The following is a 12,635-nucleotide window of genomic DNA, read 5'->3' as shown; positions in this document are numbered from 1 at the left end:
TATAGCGGGTTTCATGCTTTAAAAAATAATACACACTTAGGTGGCAAAAATGAGTCTGAATTAAATGGGCATTGCATAATACTATTCATAGCACAAGTATGAAATGCAAAGATAACGGAATTGGGAAAGAATAATAGGAATTAATTAAACGAATAAAAAAAAAGAAACCCTCTGCATCCATTTTTAAATTCTCTAAGACTTGCACTTTAAATTGTATATTTGAGAAGTTTTGAATTACTGAATTTAATTACTTTGTAACACAGAAGAACAATTCAAAGGTAGAAGGACAAGCACACATCTTCAAGAAGCGCATTGCTTTTCATGAGACGTAGGAATTCTGTAACTAACATCGTAGTTCAAAAGAAATGGTTCCCCATTAGTGTAAAGTTCTTGCCATGGTAAATGTTCTTTGTACTTCCACAAAAATAGATAAATAAATAAGTAAATAAGTAAATAAGTAAATAAATAAGAGAAGGTTTGTAACTTTCCAAAAGGAGAATACAAACAAGAGGTAAGTGAAAAATGATTTCAAAATTTAGAGTTGACACATGACCTTTCGTTTCTCCTGTTGACCTCGGCACGGAGATGTTCTCCTTAGCATGCTCTCTAAATCAGGATCCTGATCGGCTCTCAGAACATGAGATACTAGGTTCTGGCAGTGACTCTAATGATAACTTACTGCATAGCAAGGCCAATACTTTTCCACAAGTTAAGAGAACTTTGGTGGTCTTCAAATCTTTCTCTTGAATTGGTATTCCTATCCCTTGGTGTGGTATACTTACTAATGACAGAAGAGTCAATAACATATGCACAAATCCTATAAATGCTGACTTTAAATGATGTTAAAGTATTAAAATTATAAAGTATTAAAATTGATTTTAAGGAAAACAATAAAAGCTAATCCACATGAAGTTGAACTTCCTTTCTTATAAGTAACATTATTTATGGAACAAAAACAGTTACTAAACCTAATGTTTATCTCTTCTTTAGAGAAAACAGAGTTGAATTCACTTTTTGATGTTCTGAGTCTAATGTTTGGCTAATGTTTGTAACATTCTTTATCCAGGATTCTTTTACATAGGGGCACCTGGGTGGTTCAGAGGGTTAAGTGTCCAACTTCAGCTCAGGTCATGATCTCATGGTTCATGGCTGATAGCACAGAGCCTGCTGGGGATTCTGTCTCTCCCTCTCTCTGCCCCTCCCCCGCTCATTCTCTGTCTCTCCCTGTGTCACAAAAATAAATAAAAGTTAAAAAAAAAGAAAGATTCTGTTCCATAGGATTTTTTTTCCTTTTTCAAGAAAAAAGAACCCTAAAATTTAATCTAATTTAAATATACTACGTGAAAAAAAGATTAGCAAATGTACTTAATAAAACAGTAACATAACTGGAATTATTTTTAACCTGTGACTCAGCTCTTAGTATCTAAGTAAATGGTCCCAACTCTGTCTCTTCTTCCTCCCAGGGAAGTGTATGTTATAAACAGCCGGCGCTACTCATATCTCAACATCGCACATCATTTAAATCTCTCCTCTATTTTGCTCACTTTTGAAATGCCATTGCTGAGTATGCCTCTGATCTCTTGGCACAATTTCACATAAAATCTATCATTGGTTCTATGATTATACCTCCTGTTCTTGAAAAACACCTTTCCCTGTGAAATCGTGCTATTCAGTTCTATTGCATTCTTTCCTTCCTCTTGTCTTCAAGGACCTCTCATCTGTGGAATAGTCAAGCCCAATCCCTGCACACAACCACATGAGTGAAACTTCCATGGTCTCTCTGCTCCTTGCACGCCACATTCCAGTGAAATCCCCTTCTGATTTCTACCTATCATCATGCTTGGGACCTTTCCATCACAACAAAAGTACTAACTTCTATATCCTGCTGTGGTTTTCCTGGTGTCGATCTTGTTTCACCATAGCTTATTCTCTGTCAGAGAAATTCTTTGGAAACACAGTTCAGGTCTTTTCCATTTCTGCTCAAAATACCCTCATGGCTTCCCATCACACCAAGAATATAATCCCGTGTCCTTCCCAGGGACCACAAGCCATGTTGGGTAGTGCTTGGCTACGTCTGCAGATCTCCATGTCTCACATTTCCCAGTGTAGCACAGCACAGGCTTCCTTGCTGTCTCTCATGACACTCAGCATTCCTCTGTCCCTGGGCCAGTGCACTCGCTGATCCCTTGGCCTGAAATTCTCTTGCTTTGTTCTGTAGTTTCTTTTGGTCTCTGCTCAAATATCACCCCTTAGAGAGGTCTCTAAATTAGCATTCCAGGGCTCCTGCTACCCCTCTCCTTAATCGGCTTTATTTTCTTCTTAGCATTTCTTACTACATAACATTGTATGCTTATTTGTATGTGTGTTTCTTGTACCATTTGAAGGTACAATAAGCCTCCGTGGGGACAAGGGCTTTATTTGTTTGGTTGCCTCATCTACCTTGAGCAATGAACCTAGCTAGAATGAATAAAAAATGTCAATCCAAAAAGAAAAAGAAGAAAGAGGAGAAAGAGGCAGAGGTGGTGGAGGACGAGGAGGAGAAGAGAAAAGGAAAGAATATTGTTTTCTGGAAACACTTCCTCTTCTTCCAGCTTGGGTGTATAGCTATTTCTCCAAGGCCATTTTTTTTTTTATCCACACCAGATCATCAGTATAGAAGTTTATCACAGTCATAGTTCCTTTCGTATGCAGCTCAGTTAATGATGTACGAATCATTTGGTGGCGTTGCCATAAATACTTGTATAGTCTCCTTGTGCTGTGTTCAAGGCACAAAAAACATTTGATTACCTTGACCTGGCTGTATAAATGTGGGAAAGAAACAATCTATGGATTTCTTTTAAAGACAGAATCATGTACACAATTGTATGGGTGGGAAGGAAAGAGTAAGAAGAGTGGGTGGTCCAGGAGCTTGAAGGACGTCAGCATATAACAGCTGCTAAAGAGGTAGAAGGGAAAAAGAGGAAAGATGTCGGTGTAAGTGATGATTCCAAGAAGAGAGAGTGAACAACAACAAAAGCTGCTGAGAGGTCAAGTAAGATGTGGCCTGGAAACAGTCTGTTGGATTTAGTGACATAAGTATTATTGGTGTCCTCAGAAAGGAGCCCTTTCAGGAAAAGGCAAGAGAAGAAACCAGAATGGATTGGGTAACCAGCGAGCGACAGGTGTCAAAACCAAGACATTAAGTGCTGTGTCAGGAGAAAGGCTAATTTACAGGATCCCAATCAGAAGTGGATTTATTGGCTTTGAGTAAAAGGAGTGATACCTCCCATGGTATAATCTGAGAAGAGAGGCTTCGTATAGCTCTAAGGAGACTTGCAGATCTTCTCGCTAAACAATGGAGTTCTGGTGCACTGGTTTTAATTTTCAAGGAGAAGGGAGTCACTTCTGCTGAGGGTAAGGAGGAAGATGCCTGAAACTGGCAGTGGGGTCCCCGTCTAGGAGAGAATGAGCAAGTCGTGTATGGGTCATAGAAACAGAAAAGACCAGTTGACCAGAGCTTCAAGAAGGACTGCAAGGCAGAGGTGACAGCCCATGTCTTCTGTCCATCTTCACTGCCACTAGTCTAGCTCGAGCTTCCATAGGTAGCCCGAACCACAGCAAGAGACTCACTGTCTCCCTCTTCGCTCTATGACCCCTTGCTAACTTAATCTACTCGGTATGGTCAGAGAAATATGTGCAAAACACAAATCTGATATTCATGTTACTCTATGTTCAAAAATCTCAGTGGCTTCCTATCATTATTCAGATACAGACCAAAATCTTTAACACACATAGTGTGATCATAAAATGTATCACCCAGTGAGGAGCCTTTCAAGATTGATAGCGAGCACTATTCATAATTATGCTGAGGAAGTTAGTGTAAACCAGGATAGCCCTGGGCAAAATGGGATTGAGTATCACCCTATATATTAATTTTTTTTAACGTTTATTTATTTTTGAGACAGAGAGAGACAGAGCATGAATGGGGGGAGGGTCAGAGAGAAGGAGACACAGAATCCGAAGCAGGTTCCAGGCTCTGAGCTGTCAGCACAGAGCCCGACGCGGGGTTCAAACTCATGGAGCTTGAGATCATGACCTGAGCCAAAGTCAGACACTTAACCAACTGAGCCACCCAGGCGCCCCAGTATCACCTTATGCATTAGATCCTACTTGGTTTTTCTGCTTTATACATTTCCGCGCTTCCTTCCTATCACATTGTCCTAAGCTTTCTCCTATCCAGATAAATGATTCTTTTTGTTTTCCTTATATGCCCGCTTCCTTCCTACTACAGACATTCACGCTTGCTATTTCATCCACAAGAAACACAACCTTTTCCCCATTCATTGCTGTGGAAACACACCACAGAGTCAGTGTTTTTTTTTAAACAGACTTTGTCCCGTAGTTGCAGTGATGGAAGGTACAAATGAGTCCCTGTCCAGGGATCGGCCTGCCAGTGCTTAGTACACTGAGCCCATAGAAATGACAGGCTTTCCGGAACGTGTAAGCTTAACAGGATTTCCCACATTCTCTCTGTGGCCAGCAGGGGAGCACACGCCCCATAACGCTCAGTAAGCAAAAGTGAGAAATTCTGATAATATACTGAAAAAGCCATCGTGTTTGTCTCCTAAAATCTTAAATTTATCAAAGTTATAAATGGGACAAGGGAATAAAATGCTGGAGATCTTCAAAAGGGTGATATTATTTTTCTGAGACAGTAAACCACTGAGGATGTGTTTGTTCGTTGAGATTACTTAACTATCAAAATACATGATGTAAAGTTCAACCAATTATGGGGGTTCTGATTTCCTCATCGCTTTCACAACTCATTGTTCAGATTCTGGCTCAAAGGCCAGTTGCCATTTTCTCCAGAAAGACTTCTGTAAGGATTGTTCTATATTTTTTGTCCACTTTCACCTTAGCAGGAAATTTTTCATTGTAATTTAACTTTAAATTTGATACACATTAATCCTAATCTTTCAATGGAACTTTTTCTCCTGAACCAGAACATAAACTCCGTGAGTACCGGTACTCTTGTTAACTCGTATGTACCGAATGCTTACCACAGGGCCTGGCACGTAATAGGAGGTCTATTAAGACCTGTTGAATGAATGAATAAACATGAAGATATGCTTAGGAAAATCATTTTACATAATGATTTTATATAATCACCATCCATAGTGTTATTCTAGAGTTTACTTTATGATTGCATAAGAAAATTATAAAAGGAGATGACCTTTTTTTCTTTTCTGCAACCACGACTTTTATATCCCCAAAAAAAGAAAAAAAAAAAAAAAGGAATTGCAATACTCATCAAACGCATAACTCCTTGCCTCTCTCATTCTTGAATCGTTTCTCCTGGCTTCCATGTTGTTAAGAAAATCAAGCCCCCTTGTGGAGAAGTCCATGCAATGGGGAGCTGAGACCTCCTGCCATTTGCCATTTTAGGGACTGAAACTTGACATGGCCAATGGCCATGTGGGTGAGCCTACCCAAAAGCGGCCCCTCTGGCCCCCTTCAAGTCCTTAGAAGACTATCAGCCCCGGCCCACCGTAATAGCATTGTAAAAACGCTGTCTTGAGCAAGTTTTGGGGTCCTGGCTAGAAGCCAATCTGTCCCTTTCTCGAGCAGCCCATTACGTCTACATCTCAACTACCCCCCTATCTAAATCTCACTCACTGGAACACTATACACCCACCTTGAATACACCAGAGCCAGGTACCAGAAAACCAGGGACAGCCCCGATGCCCGCAACCCAGTGAAATAACTCAAACTGGTCAATCTTAAACTTGCTAAACCTGCCTCACTCATCCCTTCCCTCGAAAAGCACAGTGAAGGGCCTCACCCTCAGTTCTTTCTCCTTCAGCCCTGGGACTCACCTTCCCTGAGTGGCCCTGCACGGCACACTGTGTTCTCCCCAGGGAGCTGGGAGTAACAAAAATCCAAAACCCTTTCCAGTTCCTCTCTCTTGATCTGAGCTGGGCCCCACCATGCCTCATGCAACATAATGCAGTTAAAACACAGCCATGGTGACTGCACCTTTGAGAAACCCTGGCTGGAACCATCTCGTCAAACTGTTCCTGGTTATTAATCCTCAGAAATTGTCTGAGAAAAGAATCGTTTGTTTTCAGCTGCCAAGTTTTAGGATAATTTGTTAGGCAGCAGTGGATAACAATATCCAAACTAACGTTTTTCAAAATTGGTCTGATATTTGGGCTTTACCCCCGTCTCTGTTAAACCGGATTCCATTTCCCTAAAGGCAAATTTTCCCCAATCTCTCTCTATCTCATATGTGTTCTCCAGAAAGAGAAATATATCTGGCAAGAGAATTATGCTTCTAATTCAGATAAAATTTTATAAATGATATCTTTGGAAATGATTCATCCATACATGTGCTTCACAGATTTTTATATAATCAAAACATTTTGCCATAATTTGATTTCACCATAGTGCAATTCAATAAGAGTTAACTGAGTGAAAAGTGCCTGCCTAAAATTCTGGCTGGAACAGATGGGAATACAAAAAAAAAAAAAAAAAAAAAAAAAAAAAAAAAAAAAAAAAAGCAGAAGAAGAAGGAGAAAGAAAAAATACACAATTTCTGGTCTCAAGGACATTATAGTTTAATCAGCTAGTTCTCAAACTTTATTGGGAAACTTGATAAAAATGCAAATTCTCACGCCCCACCAAGATTCTGATTCAAAAAGAATCTCTAATGGACACAGAAATCTAGGTTTTTAAAAGGTTTCTGAAAGAATTTTGGTACAAACGTGGACCACATAATTCCTTGAAATACCGCTTTATTTTAAGAAGCATATTAGGATAGTTTTTTTTTTTTTTTCTTTTTTGGGGAGTTAATTTAATATCAGCAGGAACAAATCTAAAATATGTATCATAGGATTTCCTTAAAGAGAAATCACATCTTCAACGAAGCAATGACAAGGCTGCAGACGTGCATGAAGAAGCCCGAATTCCGATCCGGGTTGTGGTTGCTCTGTCTCCCTCTCACACTGAACGGATTATTTTCCTTTGCAGGCCCTCGGCTGCTTTACCTGTAAAATGAGAGGAGTGGATTAGCTGTGTCCTTAAAATCTCCTCAGTCTTTAAAATTAGATAAATCCAGAAAGCAAGTTGCCAGAAACCGGTACTATTTTTGTCCCATTATCCTAAGATACGATGATTTTCTATCCTGAATTTTTCTTCCTCAGTTTTTATCTTATTTTATTTTTTTTTAAATTTATTTATTTTTGAGACAGAGAGAGGCAGAGCGTGGATGGGGAAGGGTCAGAGGGAGAGGGAGACACAGAATCCGAAGCAGGCTCCAGGCTGTGAGCTGTCAGCACAGAGCCCGACGCGGGGCTCGAACTCACGGACCGCGAGATCATGACCTGAGCCGAAGTCTGACGCTCAGTTTTTTTTAATACAGGCATTACCTCAGAGATACGGAGGGCTTGAGTCCAGACCACCTTGAGAAAGCAAGTATCTTGGTAAAGTGAATCAAGTGAATTGGTTTGGTCTCTCAGTGCATATAAGCTTCCATTATACTGTAGTCTAGCCAGTGTGCAAAGCATGGTGTCTAAAAAATTGCGTGCATGCCTTAAGTAAAAAATACTGCATTACTACCAAATGCTAAACATCACCTGTGCTTTCAGAGAGTCCTAATCTTTTCACTGATGAAGGGTCTGGCCCCTCACGGCTGCTGACTCAGGGTAGCGGTGGCAGAAGTTGGAGATGGCCGTGGCAATTTCTTAAAGTAAGACGACAGCGGCTTTTGCCCCATCGACTGGCCCTCCCTTTTATGAAAATGTCTCTGCCACCTGCGATGCTGAGAGCATTTTACCCCCAGTAGGACTTAGACAATTGGGGTCGACCCTCTCAAACCCTGGCTCTGCTTCATCAACTAAGTTTTTAGAATATTCTAAATCCTCTGTTGCCATTTCAACAAACTTCACACAATCGGAGCCGATTCCATCCCAAGAAACGACTTTTGTTGTTCATCCATGAGAAGCAACGTCCTCATCTGTCCAAGCTTCGTCCTGAGCTCACAGCAATTCGGTCCCATCGGCAGGCTCCTCCCTGGATTCTCTTGCTGTTTCCACCACATCCGAAGTTACTTTCTCCACCAAGTCGTGACCCTTAAGTTTGCACCAAATGCAGTATTCGTGAAGCACAATAAAGCCAAGAGTAACGAAATTAGGTATGCTTGTCTACAAAAGCGAGTTAACTGTACATCATTCACAGGAGCATTAGAAGAATTAAACGAGACGCATTACGTATGATTGCTTTTTAGCCACAAAGAGCTTTCCCTGCCTCATCCCCAGAGCTCTGTACTAAGGGCTGCCTGTTTCTTCTCAGTTAAGCTTCCCAACTGTCCTTTGCAGTTAGAAAATTTCCCACCCCATTTTTAAAGGTGAGGGCATCCATAGTCAGAGAAGTTACATAACCAGCCCAACGTCTCACAACAATTTACAACAGAGACTTGGAACGTGGATTCCAACTGAGGACCACATCGCTCAAAAGTCGAGGCATGTAAACAAGCTAGCTAACACGCCACCAGTTGGTTTGGGAGGAAGGCTGTGACCGGCAGAGAATCACTCTTTACCCTAGTTTTCCGGTGATAATAATCACTCGCTGTACGGACGAGGAACACCGGATTTCTGATTTCCTCTCAGCCTCTGAATCTGCATTTCCAGCACAGGGAATTTTCGAGTGCCTCTGGTGCTTCTTGTCATCAAGGACTTAGAGGAAAACACTGTTCTGTCCATCTCTCTCTCTCTCTTTTTTTTTTTTTATGTTTAAAATGATTACTAATAAGAGACATGATTTTTATCTTGCTTTTTTGGGTTTGACCGAATCCTCTGATAAAAAGGTCTGGCCCAGGGTGAGGCCTGGGTCCACGGCCTGGCCCTGTTCTTTCCTCCTGAGCCTTCTCAGTGGCCTGTGTTGGGGCCAGCTGCCGGAAAACGGCTCGGTCTCATCCCCAGAGGTCCCCAGATAAATAGCTGAGCTGCCAGATTCGTGGTTTTTGAATTCCCTCATTGTCTATAGGAAATCTCTGGCTAGCTGTGCTGGAAAGTCTGGAAACAGGTCAGCAAGAGAGGATCCAGAATTCCTTTCTGCAGTAGTCAGCCAGCTTGCCTGGTGCCTGGCTGGACTCCAGGTATTCTAACAGAAGGGGTGCAGCTCTGAAAAAAATGCAAACATCCTAGAGATTTCTCATGACGTTTAGATTTTTATCCATTTTCTCAGTTCCCGAGTCACTCCTAATCCTTCCATCCTCATCAGTGCAAATGTGCTTTCGAAAATAACAGGCAGTGAGATATGGAGTATCCTTCAAAGATATTTAAACCTTATGAAGTAATGCTCCAAATACAGAAAACAACTGAAGCAATAATTCATAAGTACGATGCCTTTTCATTATGCCTTTTCTGTCCATAAGATTAGATAAGCTCCATTTGGCTGGTAATTTTTTTTTTTTTTTTCCCCATAGAGGTTTCCCAATGAGTTCCTGGCATGGTACATTTTGGAGCACTTAGTGAATGTTTATTGAATAGGTGAAGAAAGAAGTATCACGCATTTCTGCAGATATAAGTATTCTTATTTGAATACATCTCAATCTTTGTTCCAGACCGAGAGAGGTTGTAATAGTAGATAATTTAATAGAAAGAACGGCACTTTTCTCTCCAGTATTAAAATGAAAGTGGAATTCCTGGGATAGAATTGGTCTAACAAAGATAAAAATCAGGAAATTAATTTTCAGTGCGTCCAGCTTCTAAATCAAAAGTCAAAACCTTCCATTTTATGATCTGAATTCATCTTGCAGTCGTATTTTATTTGGCCTTCGCAGTGTTTTCCAAAAAAAAAAAAAAAAAAAAAAAAAAAAATGAAGCCATTAAAAAATCACTTTATTTCATGTCATAACCCAGATTTCTGGCTTTCTTTGCAAAAATCAGACTATCTGGCTATATGGGGCCCCAAATTACACAACAGCAATCAACTTGCTATCTGCACCCACGTACATTACCCAGCGAGACCCTGTGGTACCATCGTCAGTGTTTAGGTTGTTTAGAGGGTGATACAATACACCCTCAAGAAGTGCCATTGTTCTCGTCAACATCAGCACGTCAACATCATCTTCCCTGTTATGATAAGCACGTATCCACTCCGCATAGGAGTATGGCTGGGGACTTCTGCCGTAAATACTATAATATCATTCTCCCTCCTCGCTCCTTTCTCTGTAGTGTTGTCCAATAGAACTTTCTGCTGCAAAGGGAGTGCTCTAATCTGTGCTATTCAGCATTACAGCCACTAATCACAAGTGTTGCTGAATGTCGGACAGGGCAAGTAAGAAACCAAATTTTTCGTTTTATTTAGCCTTAGTGAATTTTAATGTAAGTAACACAGGGGGTGACTGGCTACCGAGGACAACGCGGCTCTCTAACTTCACTCCCATTTGCCTTTTATCCTCAGTCAAACTGCTCTCTGGCTCTGAAACCAATTTATGCTCTATTATGAGTGGCTGGCAATATTTTAAAAAGGTTATCTCTCTAAGGGTAATTTGCCCATTTTGCATGATCAAAATGACATTTAAAAATATGAATCCCTTGCATCCCCCTTCCCCACCATAATTCGAAGGTGGGATTTCACATTGTGTATTTTTAGGGAGCATTCCTAGGTGATTTTTATGACCAGACAAATTTAATAAATCCTACCAAAGAAATAATTTTCAAAGAGGGCTAAGAAAGAGGAGTCAGCCTACATTATGCAGCGTGTGGACATTTTTGAAGAGCGTATATGCCAACCTCCTACCCTACCTTCTGCTATTCCCACCCCCACCTCAACTTCTAGCACCTTTCTTACCCACCATTAAATCCACTGCATTCCTTATGCCTCTCGGGGAAAGCATGGCCCTCCGATATACCGTTCTACTGTAGCTACTTCTCAGATATGAGCCAACTCTGTTCTCTGATGATGATTGATACCCCAAACCCACAATAACCATAACCATGCCGTGCAATCAGCTTTTCTTCCCGGAGACGTTGAACTCGGATTTCAAAACGGATGATTTCTTTCTGCCTGATGGCGGAATCAAGTAAAGCTTGATCTTCAAAAGTTGAAGAATGAAGCAAAGGCTCAAAAGCGAAGAGAGGACTCTCCTGGCCTTGGATGGGTGGAGCGTGGAGATGTCCTTTCTAGTGGCTTCCCAGTGAGAACGCCTACTGGGGAATATGGGGGCTGGATCTGACAAGGTGACAGCTAGGAGGGAAGGTTACTGGATGACATTACAGAAGAACAGACTGTCTTCTGCCCACAGCTAAACTCTCACTCTTTTCTGGGGAATTTGTAAAGAATTGCAAGTTGGCCACCCAGGGACCCAGGACAAACTTCTCTGCTACCTTTCATTTAATCAGTGTGCCCCCAAAAGGGGCAACATGAGTTTCACTCTTCCCAGGTTGTCTTAATTTTTTTCTCTCTTCTCCATCTTCTACATTTTATTTACCTCACACTCTAGGGCATGAACAAACAATTAGCAGGTTAAAAAATCAAGCTAGGTGCAGAACAGCTCCCCACATGTCTCCGGGCGGTTACGCAACACCAACTCCTACCCCTAGTTAGGCTCTGTGCTTCTGTCAGCCTGGGGATGTGGCCATCACAACCCAACCAAAGGCTCAGAGACATGGCCCCCAGGTGTGCGGAGAGGAAAAGAAGGAGAAGCCTCGTCTCAGAACAGTGACTCAGATTTGGGGCGCACCTCGGGAGCATTTGAAAAGTGCAGATCACAGGGTCACACACCCAGAGATTTTTAACCCATAGGCTGGGACAGATTTGAAAGATTGGCATTTTATTTAAAAAAAAAAATTTTTTTTAATGTTATTTATTTTTGAGACAGAGACAGAGCATGAACGGGGGAGGGTCAGAGAGAGAGGGAGGCACAGAATCTGAAGCAGGCTCCAGGCTCTGAGCTGTTAGCACAGAGCCCGATGTGGGGCTCGAACTCACGGACCGTGAGATCATGACCTGAGCCGAAGTCGGACGCTTAACCGACTGAGCCACCCAGGCGCCCCGAAAGATTGGCATTTTAAACAACACCCTGGTCTTTCTGATCTTGGGAGGTTCAAGAATTCACTATCTTAGAGGACAAAGTTCAGATAATAATAAAGGTGCCTGGGGTATGCACATACGTGTGTACGTATGCCTGTGTGTGGGATTTTTCATCAGAAGAGCATTTCTCATAACCGTAAAGTCACATCTTCCCCTTATTGTTTAGTAGCAACTGACTAATTGCCAGTTGTGCCTGGAAATCTGCCCAGGCTTTTATTCGAGGTGACGTAGCTGGGCTTAGGGGGTTTTTGGTCAAACAAAGAGAAACAGACGCATATCTGGTAAACAGAAAGGCATGTGTGAACCAACTGGGTAACAGCTGGCTTTGGAGCCACTGCCAAAAGGTGATAGAAAGTCCAGGGGATACTTCAAGACTCGATTTGAACAACCACCACAAACACGCACATACCTTTTAGAGTCAGTAGGCCAGGACGAGCTTCCTCAAGTTCAGCAGTATCGACATTCCGGGCTGGCTAAGGCTTCGGGGTTAGGTGCAGGGGTGTTCTGTGCATTGTAGGATGTCTAACAGCATCCCTGGCCTCTACGCTCTGGATGCCAGC

This window comes from Panthera leo, chromosome D3 (genome assembly GCF_018350215.1).
Source record: "Panthera leo isolate Ple1 chromosome D3, P.leo_Ple1_pat1.1, whole genome shotgun sequence".
NCBI classification, from domain to species: Eukaryota; Metazoa; Chordata; class Mammalia; order Carnivora; family Felidae; genus Panthera; species Panthera leo.
The sequence above is the reverse complement of the archived record's forward strand: the minus strand, read 5'-3'. Positions refer to the sequence as shown.